Source organism: Oncorhynchus mykiss, chromosome 9, assembly GCF_013265735.2.
Source record: "Oncorhynchus mykiss isolate Arlee chromosome 9, USDA_OmykA_1.1, whole genome shotgun sequence".
Classification (NCBI taxonomy): Eukaryota; Metazoa; Chordata; class Actinopteri; order Salmoniformes; family Salmonidae; genus Oncorhynchus; species Oncorhynchus mykiss.
Genome location: NC_048573.1, coordinates 49942437 through 49955941, shown reverse-complemented (window position 1 = coordinate 49955941; position 13505 = coordinate 49942437).

Genomic DNA, 13505 nt, shown 5'->3' with positions numbered 1-13505 from the left:
TTTATACAGTCATTTTTGCTCATCTTTATCAACTGTGCCAATAATTATGGATCATATTTGTATGGCGTTTACCTCACCACACAACACCACAACTGAGTTAAACAGCATGTGGTTAAGCTGAGATGAAGAAAACTCATAAGAACTCAGGAAAGCATTCTTTATCTCATTAAAGAATCTAAAGCAGATTTTAAAAACTCAATTTGGCAAACCATATATAGCTACTGGTGTTGCATCCAGCATCCAGCCTGTTGCATCCAGCTTTCTATTGACCTTTGGCCAGCTGGGTCACTACTAGATTGTCCAGGCCGAAATGGATCCAGGTCCAGTGCAACAGGGGGCTTATCTGCAGAGCCCGAAGTGCCGGCCATGAATGCACTCAAGCAGTGGCACTCACACACACAAACATATCCACAGGGATATGTATGAAGCAACCTGGACTAGAGTGGTGGTCTTCAGAGTCCTCACTCATCACCCCTGACCCTAGTTATTCTGGGGTCTATAGGCTGCTCAGATACAGGGGTGGATTGGCTATCTGGCAATTCTGGTAATTGCCAGATCGGCTGGACGATTATTTTGCTTGGATGGGCTGGTCGAAATTGCCACACACAAGAATATTTGTTATATATATAAAAAAATAAAACAATGAAAAAGGTGAAATGGCCGGTGGCCCATGGGCCTGTTAAGATTGTTTTTAGATACATTTTGGGGCAATTACTTTGATATACTAATCTATAATGAGCCTTTGGCTGATCAGGGAGCAACAGCCGGCCTCCCTACCAAGATGGGCCAGCCTGGTTTTCTGAGCTGAGGTCACACAAACTCAAATTCAAATGTAAATTCAGCATCAGCAAAGAGACCTGCTCTGACTCTGTCATCAGACAGTCAAGATCATGGATCGTAAAAAATGGAAAGGGTGCCTATAAACGTAGAAAAAGCACATTCTACATTATCACCTCACTTAAAAATAATTGACCATGATTTGGTGCATTACCCTGCCCCTGCCCCTGTGCCGGTGCCTGTGCCCTCGCTGGGGCCTGCTGCTGTGATGAGCGAGCCACTCTCCTCTCCTCCCATGCGTTCGAGAGAGAAATGCGTTCTGAACATATAACATTTCAAAATGCAATTGAAGTAAAAACACAGCTTTGAAAGCTTCGTCCCTTTGTCCCTGTTGAAGAGAGGAGGGTCTCAGCTTCCTGTAGGTATATATTTATTTCTCAACTCTTAAAAATCAACTTATTAGCAACTATTTTGCAAACAAAATATTTAAAATGGCTTTGAGATATTGAGTGTTGTGCCTACAACTGCAACGTTTTTTTTAGGACTAGCAGTGGGTATTATATTTACAGTTAACAATCGAGTTAACGTGTTTTTTAGGACTAGCAGTGGGTATTATATTTACAGTTAACAATCGAGTTAACGTGTTTTTTAGGACTAGCAGTGGGTATTATATTTACAGTTAACAATCGAGTTAACGTGTTTTTTAGGACTAGCAGTGGCTATTATATTTACAGTTAACAATCGAGTTAACGTGTTTTTTAGGACTAGCAGTGGGTATTATATTTACAGTTAACAATCGAGTTAACGTGTTTTTTAGGACTAGCAGTGGCTATTATATTTACAGTTAACAATCGAGTTAACGTGTTTTTTAGGACTAGCAGTGGGTATTATATTTACAGTTAACAATCGAGTTAACGTGTTTTTTAGGACTAGCAGTGGGTATTATATTTACAGTTAACAATCGAGTTCATGTGTTTTTTCCACTTCCTCAGGTTTTGAACCGCAAACAAATTAGCCTATGATATTAATGTACATAAAGATGTATGTAATTAATCTCTATTAAAGATATATAATAATAAGGAAATTATGGAGTCCTATTTTGACAGGGAGTTGGCAGAGCATGCAGTAATGTGGGCTGTGTGTGGATAAAGTGTCAGGGCCGCTATGTTGTCCCAGGCTGCCCCAGCTCAGATACAGATACTGTGTCTGTGCATCCTATTCAGTTTGGTTATGTTTAATGTTATGTCTATTTCAATGTGAATTCCTGATTTCCTATCAGTGTATTGGGTCAGGTACTGAATATTATTTGTCTGCACAACTGTTTTATCATTTAAATGTACTGTCATTTTGAACAGCATCAATAATAGCTCCTTTGTGGGCCGTGACAAACTACTTTGAGCCATGCATGATTTTGTGTGCATTGTGTAGTGTCTAAATGTTGCTCATCACATTTCAGTGTCAGAGTTAACCCAGGCTGTCATGTTTTGGAACTATGACATGGTAGGACAGAGGTCCTGGTGTCCCTCCCTTCCAACCTGTCCCCAGAGTCTGTCAGGAATGGAATTACAGAGTGGTGTAGAAAGGCAACCAGCTCAACACAGCTGCAATTAGGCTAACATTTCCAAATAGGTGCTACACTAAAAGTTAATAACTCCCAGCTGTTCTGGACATTAGTCCCATAGAAAGATAGAGGTATAGTTTTGCATGCGCACTGAGTTTACTTATGCAGTACATGATTCTTCAGAAGATCAACAATGTATGCTAGCTATCAGATTTGTACATGGGTAACAAACCTTGGGATCACTGAGTGTCTTTCCATTCAGAGAATGAAACAATTCATCTCAAACCACACACACACACACCCGTTCCAGGCCACCTGCTGTTAAGAGAAAATATGTATTAATTGTTTATAATTATTCAGGGTATCAGGTATCTTGATCGTGATAAACTGCAGCTTTACTGTCCAAGTCTCAGTGACACATGGTCTTATATAGGCCATACTGCTTGACAGCTCCACTAGCCACCTCACCGCTCTGTGCCCTCAGCTGCTGCCTGGCCTGGCCTGGCCTGCCTGCCGCAGGAACTACTGAACCCAAGGCCTCAGCATCATCACATCACACAAAGTGTGAGAAAAACCCTCAACGAATGTTGACATGGAGCTCCTGGCAATTTTTGAAATATGCCTGCGGGACATTTATTTACACACACATGCTTTGTTATATAATCAAATACCCATACACATAATTACTTTTGTCTTAAAGACAAATAATATGCTACTTATCAAGTAGCGCCTAATGGGGACTGACGAACAGTGTTTCCTAGAAGAGGGCAGCAGAGCAGCATGCTCAGGCAAGGGCATGCGTGTACGAAAGCATATTTGTAATGCCTGTCTGCAGTATAAATTGTTGCTGGTTGACACAAAGTAAGGGAATGGTGCTGAGGAAACGGTGCTGCTTAATATAGAAAGATTAATAAAGAGTCATTCTGAAGGAGATGGGTTACACAGTGCCCGCTGCAGATGGAGTGGGTGAAGACAGGCGAGTGAGATATCGTTTCAGCCTGGCATGCCACTCATCTCAGTGAGCATGGCCCATGTGGGATCTGAGGGATCTGTCCCATGTGACACATTTAGAATAGTCATGTACGTCCATGCATCAATGAGATATCATTATTTTAGTCCAATCAATTTGTTTGGCAATGCCTTGCACTTTTTGGTGTAGGAAATGGAGCTGTACAGTAGTTGCAGGTGACTGAGGGCAAAAGTTGACTGGTGGGTTTAGCCATGCTGGTTAATAAATGGTCATCAAAATGCTCAGTGTGTGTGTTTTATTATTGCCTGGCACAGCCAAGGAAAATATCAGTGGAGCAGGAACCTGGGTTGCGTTATGTGGCACATGGCACGACATTGGTATTAGTAAGGCTATGTAGCTGGTGATCACGCTCTGTTTCTATTTAATACCAGCCCCTACAGTATCCACACAGCCCTAATCCTGCTACAGTCGGAGTCGTAGCAGCAGTGTTAATTGGGGTAATTGTGAGGCATGAGGCTGCCTGCTGCCGGGCCTTGTGGAGTTATTCCTATAATGGAGTAACAGGGTGGCAGTAGGATTCCTTGGGGGATTCAGGGGCGTGAGGGTATTTGAAACATTTCCTCTCTGTCTTCCATGTGACAGAGACAGTGTTTTGTTTTGTCAACAAAGAGCGTTATGGCAGGGACTTGTCTTACCACTGGCCTGTCTATGAATAGCTTGTCAAATTGGCAATACTCTCTCAACGTGTTCCATGACATGTACTACAAACTAGTGGAGCAGACAATTTTAATCCTCTCATGTAAGTTAAAAACAGCAGGGTACAATTATTCATCTTCGTGCTAATTTTTACAAATCCAAATGTAATGGTGATTCTGGAGTTTCCCCAAGTTGCTATTGACTCCATTGTAGTATCAGGACACTTTTAAAATAATGCATATAGATTTCTAAATACCTGGAATGGGTTGAAAGTTCCTGGTTCTCAATTCCAGATCTTTTTATTTTTAGCTCACCAGTAGATTAATCTGAATTTGTTCAACCCCGGCCCCAATCCTCACTACTACAAAGCCCACAAACAATTGTGAAATGCTTTCATTACTTACAGTACAAGCATTATATGCATATAAACTCCATGGTCATTACACTGTGAAGTCACTGAATCCACATTTCTAGAGCACAGTGGCTCCAGTGAATATTTATAGCATTGGACTGCTGCAGTTTACAAGCTTTGGTAATGATGTGCAAAGCGCTGTAACCTATGGCATGATGACATGTTGACAACAAAGGTATTTACTGTAATCCTTACAGTGGTGATTCCTGCATTTATCTCAGTCTTTCTTTGTTGAATAGATGACATTGGCAAAGTAGTGACCTCCCTCCCTCCATCCCTCCCTCTATTACAGATACAACACACAAACACAAGTACAAACACACACACACTTGAACACAAACTCATGGAGCATTTGCTTACATTTATAATTGAGTAATTTAGCAGACGCTCTAATCCAGAGCAACATACATTCGTGCATTCATCTTAAGATAGCTAGGTGAGACATCAATATATAAAAGTCGTAGCAAGTACATTTTATTATCAGAGTCAGTGCTAGTTGGAAAAGCTAATGGAATATGTCTAAGACTCTCATTTTCAGAAGATGGGCAGGGACTCTGCTGTCCTAGCTTCAGGGGGAAGCTTGTTCCACCATTGGGGTTCCAGGACAGAGAAAATCTTTGACTGGGCCCAGCGGGAACTGCCCTTTGGGTGTTAGGGCCAAGAGACCAACCAGCTCGGGTTGGGGTGTAGGGTTTGACCATAGCCTGAAGGTAGGAAGGGGCAGTTCCCCTTGCTTAGAGGCGATGTCAGACTGGCGATGTCAGACTGCCAGTAAATGCTGCCATCTAGTGAAACTAACCCTTCTTTGAACTTCTAATCTCTACAGTGCCAACTGAAGACATATTACTGTATTCTGGGGCAAAACTTATTGATCAAAACATCACTCAATATATGTGGTCTTGATAACCATGTTGACCCCAATGATTTATATATACACTAGATGACTGACAGAGGGCACTGTTTTGAAGTCACAGCGCCTCCATCTTGGTACTCTCCTTCTCCATTGAAAAACATATTTTTGAAGCTATAGAAAGGTATTTATTAACATCTTTATCTACATCTGTTTATTCCATTACAGGCACATCAATGCATACTTTTTCAAGACATTTTCGTTAAAATATAATTTTTGGAAAGTACTAATGTACTACAACAACAACAAAAAATACTTGTAATTTTGTCCTTGAAACATTTAATTGAAATACTGTAGAAATCCATTTATTCCTATGGAGGAGTACTTCTTCTGAGGAGTGGCTTCAAATTCTCTCATTGGTCAATACATAGCATCAGCAATCCAGGGTTTATATCAATGACTGTATATATGAATGGACAAAGCCATCGGTCAAATAAAATAAAATAAAAGTTTATTTGTCACATGCGCCCAATACAACAGATGCTTACTTACAAGCCCATAACCAACAATGCAGATTTAAGAAAAATAAGAGTTATGAAAAGATTTACTAAATAAACTAAAGTATAAAAAAGAGTAACAATAAAATAACAATAACAGGGAGTATCGGTACTGACTCAATGTGCGGGGGTACAGGTTAGTTGAGGAAATTGAGGTAATATGTACATGTAGGTAGGTGAAAGTGACTATGCATAGACAACAAACAGCGAGGAGCAGCAGTGTACAAATGGGGAGGGGGGGGGGGGGGGTCAATGTAAATAGTCTGGGTAGCCAGTTGATTAGCTTTTCAGCAGTCTTATGGCTTGGGGGTAGAAGCTGTTAAGAAGCCTTTTGGCCATAGACTTGGCCCTCCAGTACCACTTGTCGTGCGGTAGCAGAGCTCGATGGTGCAGCTGTATAGCTTTTTGAGGATCTGCTGTCCTGGCACCACACTGCCAAGTCTCTGATCTTCTCCCTGTAGGCTGTCTCAAAGTTTTCTGTGATCAAGCCTACCACCATTTTGACGTTGACAAACTTAATGATGGTGTTGGAGTCGTGCTTGGTCCTGGGTGAACAGGGAGTACAGGAGGGGACTAAGCACGCACCCCTGAGCTGCCCCCGTGTTGAGGATCAGCATGGCAGATGTGTTGTTGCCTATCATGTGACACCATGCATTCCTATGTGAAGACTCAATAGCGCATTGAAGCCAAATGTCAAAAAGTCAGTTAAGATGGTGTCTCATGGAAAAATAACATCTGCAGTTTGATCTACTCTAGCAAGTTGCATGCTAGCTCAGTGCTGCCCCGTCTTATTAAGTAAATCAAGTTGAAGGCCAACCGGGATACTGCAGGCTGCCACAAAATTATCTTCATAAGTTCTTCTATGTGATTGTAAAATAATCAGATAAAGGACATACATCTGATGTATTAAAAGCAATTATTGGTACCATGATTGTCTTAAAAAAAAAAAAAATTACACAAAGATTGACCATGAACATTGATATTTTTCCATTCACTGTAATGGGAGATCATGTTTTTCAAATCAATGCCTGCAGTACTGTGGTCGGCCTTGAACTTCCGTGGCTTCAGTGAGAGGGGACAGTCACTCTCCCCTGTTTTGTATACATCATTGGTTGACCCTAATCTCTTGAGGCCCTTGATTGAACCTACCCTTGATTTAAAGACTACAGTAATATGATTTTAATGGGAGCAGTTGGTGTGCTATTCTTACACTCCCTAACGTGTTGAACACGGCAATGCATTATAACAATATAACAATGCAATATATTTAAAAAAAATGTCTGCTGCAGCGTTAAGATTTATGTCGTTATGGACACTTTTAAAGGGATTATCATCTCACCCTGTCAAACATGTTTTGATCATGAGATTGTGCTACACTAATATCTTTCCTGCTAATATAACCCTTTTTCACATAACAGGCACTCAGCATTTGGTGTGTGGGTAGGATATTTAGCTACCGACCTATCTATCTATACAGGATTTTATGATGTGGAAATTGGAGTTGATGACCATTGATTTGGTAGGCTAATGTCTGACCTGAGTCTATAAATTCCTGCATGTCACGTGAACTGTTTGCAATGGTACTTCTTCAAGAGAACAAAGTCACGTTTCATGAGCTCCTGTATTCAGCCTCTGTTTAGTCATCATTTTGATTGTAATTGAGGTTCCACTCTCTGACCCTCCAACACAGTATGAGACAAGAGTATCATAGGGATCAATGTCAAAGTTTAATATCATCATTGGCTCCAAATAAACGTATAGGCTACCTATGATTTAGGGTGCATTCATGCTCAGTTTTTTTGGGATAAATCAATGAGTAGGTTATATGCGTTGGCTCAATTGGCTAGGCTACTTCCCAGTGATCAAATGAGCTGATTAGGCCTAAACTGATTCAGGGCACGGAATCTTGACATAAGCAGGTAATATCATATTTTTCCAATTTGTGGAAAGAGATTTCTTAAAGGGTCAATCCGCATCGAAACAATAACCAAGCGCAATTCCTGCCCCTGTTTTGGTAAAAAAACTGAGGGGTGGGGCTGAAAGGATGTAATCACTCTCAAATTCATAAAAAGAGCTGACCATCCATGTGTCAAAATGATCGTTTTAACCATATAGTGTTTGTGGACATTTATTTCATTTACAAACATTGGATTAAAACAAGCTTTTATGTTGTGTTCTGATGGGACCACAGTTTACTAAGTTCATTAGGCATTTCTAAGTTATATTCTTCAAGAATCAAGAGGTCCAAAAACTGAAGATTGAAAAAGTGTCTTGTTCCCTAGCAAAGTGTTCTTCTGAACAAGCAGGAAGCCTATGCCTACAGTACATTCAGTAGGCCTATGTGTGTTTTTTGTTCTAGGCTTATAGGTCTACATTTCTATCTAGCTGCTCTATTTCCATGACCAGTGATGATGTGCTCAACGACATTGTCTTGTTTCGTCAGCTGCATTCCACAGCTTTGAATTCCCTAAAAATCACCAGTTTACGCACTGTAATTATAGTTTCTTACTTTGAAAAAGGTGGCTGTTGTGCTAGGTACAAGTACATTTGATGTTTTGCTCTGCATGGCTTATAACATCTCTGATGTATGTTATCTTGATTTATTATGTGTTAATCAAAAGTGGACATGTGCTGTTTATCACAGTCCCTGGTTCGAATCCAGTTTTTTTCACATCCGGACGTGATTGGGAGTCCCATAGGGTGGCGCACAGTGTCGACCGGGATTGGCCGGGGTAGGCCGCCATTGTAAATAAGAATTTGTTCTTAACTGACTTGCCTAGTTAAATAAAGGTTCAATAAAAAATTTAAAAATAAGAAAAAAAATCACTCCACTGTTTTGACCTGTCACTTGTCTGGCCCTGATGTTGCTGAGGTCATACACACCACCAGTGAGCCTTATGATAAACTGTAGGCCCCATGCTGAGTGAGGTCTAGGCAGGGGGCCCTGGAAGGGACCATCCTAGTTGGTAAATTGCTGCTGTGCCAGCATGTGTCTGTTGGCTGGTGCCCACAGCTCAATCAAAAGGAGTCACAGTGATGGGAGTGACACGGCCTGCTGCCTTTCCCTGCCTCCAGCAACGACACCTCTGCTTGAGGCCTTTCTCCTTGACAATCCCATCTCCGCTCAGGGGACTGAGTGGCTCTTGAGTTCCATTCTGAGGCGATGTCCCGTGAAACAACAGCTTTTCTGCTTTGGCTGGAGACTAGTCCCTGATTGTGTCTTCTGCTGTGAGGATCAGAGGTAAAGACTGGCTCGCTGAGGCCCACCCTGACACAGACTTTCATTCAGTTCCCTGGCACATGGACTATCATTCAGTTCCCTGGCACATGGACTATCATTCAGTTCCCTGACACATGGACTGTCATTCAGTTCCCTGACACATGGACTGTCATTCAGTTCCCTGACACATGGACTGTCATTCAGTTCCCTGACACATGGACTATCATTCAGTTCCCTGACACATGGACTGTCATTCAGTTCCCTGACACATGGACTGTCATTCAGTTCCCTGACACATGGACTGTCATTCAGTTCCCTGACACATGGACTGTCATTCAGTTCCCTGACACATGGACTATCATTCAGTTCCCTGGCACATGGACTGTCATTCAGTTCCCTGACACATGGACTGTCATTCAGTTCCCTGACACATGGACTATCATTCAGTTCCCTGACACATGGACTGTCATTCAGTTCCCTGACACATGGACTGTCATTCAGTTCCCTGACACATGGACTGTCATTCAGTTCCCTGACTAATGGACTGTCATTCAGTTCCCTGACACATGGACTACGGTGTGACAGCTTTATGGGTGGTGCAGCATTTGCCACCATCACCTCACCACAATCATCTTTAACAGTTAACCTGTACTGACCTTCCGTGTGTGTGTGTGTGTGTGTGTGTGTGTGTGTGTGTGTGTGTGTGTGTGTGTGTGTGTGTGTGTGTGTGTGTGTGTGTGTGTGTGTGTGTGTGTGTGTGTGTGTGTGTGTGTGTTTGTGTGTGCGTGCGTGCGTGCGTGTGTGTGTGTGTTTTTGCGTGAGACATTGCAAAAATAGGAAGTAGGTTGCTCATGTTTGGAAAGTGAAATATGAGGGGTTGTCTTAACAAGAATGAGGAAGTCCTGGAGCCGGTTACTGGAAAGGGTCTGCCTGCTTCCTCATAGTGCCTCTTTTTTTTGTTATTTTCTTGTACTTAGTACATTCATAAAACCAAAGACCAGAATAACTTTCAGTAGGATTTCCTCTATCAAACATTTGTATGAACAAGAAAAAAATGCTATGGGGCTGTGTGGGGCTGTGTGGAAGTCAAATGTAGCCAGTAGGGGGCATTAATAGATCATTCATTAACAACATAAACCAGTGTGCAGTCAGGTCTAATTGGTCTCCCCCTTACAAAATACACCCCATGAATGTAACATAATCATCAACATTTTAATCAAAACCATTACAATAGCAGACTTATTGAGGACATCATATGATTTGATTCTATCCAATTATCTTGTGATCCACTCTTTCTGTCATGTTGTGGAAGTCAGCAACACCACTGTCCTTACAACTTGCCTCTTATCACTCATTCAGTGGCTACAGCAGTCACTGTTGTTTAAAAGGTCAGCAATGTGCTTCCTATTTAGCCATAGGACTGGTCACATTCTTTTCTAGGAACTCATTCTGACCATACATTTTGCCACAGGGCTTTGAACTAAAAACTATAATGTCTGCAACTCAGTTGTCTGTATCGTTAACACTGATAATGGTAACTCTTTTTCTGCACTGAGATCCGGGGTGTTTTGGTGGAGACAGAACTTCCTGATCTATAAAATACAATTTAAATGGTAGTCTTCTCCAAGTCAGTTGTCTTTACATAGAAGTCTGTTCCCTTATTAATTGAAAACTTGTTTCCAATGTGCATCCCCATGGACAAAATAACACATTCCATTGTAGGTACAAGCGGTTAAGGGGGGTTGGCAAAGGATGAAAAATTAAGGAAATTTGCAAGGAATTGACTTGTTGAATTGATCCACTTACAATGACATAATGACATACTTTGATTTGTAAGGTAAGCAGAGCAGTACTAATAGGATTGGCTGTGTAGTAGGGAGAGTGCTCTGTGATGTGCTTTGGAGTCTGAGCCAGACTCACATTTTATTTAAAATTGGGTTGATCTCCACTGATGCCATGCTTCAGCATGTTTCCAAGGTAACAGAGGAGTTTGGCTTGAAACCAGACCCTGCAGTGCAGAGTGCCACTGCATAGAAACCAGCTTAAATATATCCACACACACTTTACTTCAACGTAACACATTCACATCCATTATCAACCACACACACACACACACACACACACACACACACGCACGCACGCACACATACACACACCTTATGCATTCTTCTCATCTTGTGTGGTCCAGACATCATAATTTATATGATATAAAATAATGTAGCGGACACAGGGAGTAATTATAATATCTGGGGCAATGAAGGTCTGGGGTTGTGGGGTTGTGTGCTGCTGATGCCATAGCTGGAGTCAGAATGCCACGCAGCGTGAGTTAGCATCATTAATTAATTTTGAATATGGACAGCCCAAAATAAAACATTTTTTACCTAGCTTACAGTAGTGGTGCCACTGCCTGAGTAAAGGAATTAAAAAGTACAAACGATATAACATGTCTTCTCTTCATTGTGAATGTTTAATTAATGTAACCACCTTGTGGATTTCTGTCATGGGTTCTGTTTCTGCTATCTATGGATAGATGATGCATGGAATGGTGCAGGGTTTTGGCTACAAACATTAATTAGGATGTGTAATTTAAAGCATTGATGGCCATGGATGCATATCCACCTCAGATTGTGCATTATGTGGTTTCACAACCTTTTGTAAACCTTGCGAGTGAGGCCCATAGCAGGGAAAGTCCCCTGAGTCGACTGAGCATTAATTGCCCAGAAACACTGTCGTTTCTGGGACTGCCTTAGTGCTATAGCATACCACAATACACCCTGTTACTAATCTATTACCATTCTAAAAACATCATAGTGCCTCTGAGATCTTAAAAATGTGTAACGCTAAGGATGATTTGGTATTCCGTTTGAATGTGAGCTTTGCTCTTTTGTGAGGCCTGTCTCTTCTGGAGAGCTTTTTGAAGTCTCCTCAAGTCTGCAGCCATGCTCTGCAGGGAAGAAGATAGCAGCCACATGGTCGCCTCCACGTGCAGGAGGCCCCCCTTACCCAACCTGCGCCTAAGACACATGTCTTTCTCCTCTGCTGGCTTTGCTTTCTGAGGGCTTAAAAAAATAACAGCCTTCCGATTCTGATATCATTTGTATTTTAGGAAACAAACTGAACTTAATGTGCTAAGCTTCATGGAAGCGATGTACCAAAGCCTTTAAAAAAAAGCTCCTTTTCAAAATGCTTCATCTGAAATATAATGTTGTCAAGCTAATTAATATGCTACAGCGCAAGGTTTCGTTACAAGTGCCATTGCAATAGACAGACAACAGTCTCCAGTAGTCTTGTGCACTACAATATACTCCATAACCTCATGGCCTTCACCACATGCTTCTAAATTCACTGTGACCCCAATTTCATCCTGCAATCTAGCTTTCTTTGGGAACCCCCCATCACCAGTAATGGGTAGTGACGGATGGTCTCCCCAATGCGTGTGAGTGTGGGGCCTGGTGGGCTCCCGTGTCCAGAGACGCCATGAGAAGATGTATGAAACCCAGCCCAGAAGCACCTCCCCCTCCACCTTTCATCTCTCAGGGCTGCCTGCCTAACCATCCCAACCAAGGAATGCTGCTGGCAGCAGAGTTCCGCCCACCCGTCAAGCATTCCAACAACGCATTGTGGGTGGGATTCAACAGGGTCACAGCCAAGGAAGTGAACTAGGAAGTTTTCACAAGAGTTTATCTTCTCTTTACAACCTTCTCTTTATTAAACCACTCCACTGCTACCTTTTATTCATTTCAGCAAACAAAGTCTGTGACAGTCGATTTTAGCAAGCAAATCTTGGTGGGGTAAACAAAACATTATTTTTTTGAGATGCATGCCAGCAAAGCCACAAAATAACACAACACTAAATAATACATTACTTGCACTATAATGGCAACAAGCCATTATAGGGCCTACATAAAGCTGTCCCAACAGCAGAGCTTTCATTTCAGCACCATGGAGTGAATCCTTACCACCGTACACCTGGCTATCAGCGGAGCCTTGTCTGGCAGCGAAACAATTCATTCAGCCTCGTTTTCCTGCCTTATTAAAAAACATAGCTGATATGGCTAACTTGCTTAAACAAATGTAGCTTCTACTGATAATTGAGATGTACAAACATACACCTTATGGTGTAAGGGAATGATGCCCGGATAAGAGGAATTCTGTAATTTCGATTAAGACATTAATGAGCAAGCTAAGATGGACGTAGTCAATATATATGTGTGTTGAGCACTTTTGAAATGGACAACGAAAGAATGCAGAACATGGGCTGCTCTGACAGTATTTGCCCTGTACAACAAGTCAGAATTGTCGGATAAATAAAGGGTGCATATAAGCAGACAAAGGAAGCTCTTACAATATTAGATGATGACATTTCTCAAAAACAGGTTATAGGCTACATGTGCACCATCGAGTCAGAACAGTAACGTTAGGCGAAATTAAGAGGTGAAAATAGACCAAATTATTAGGGTGA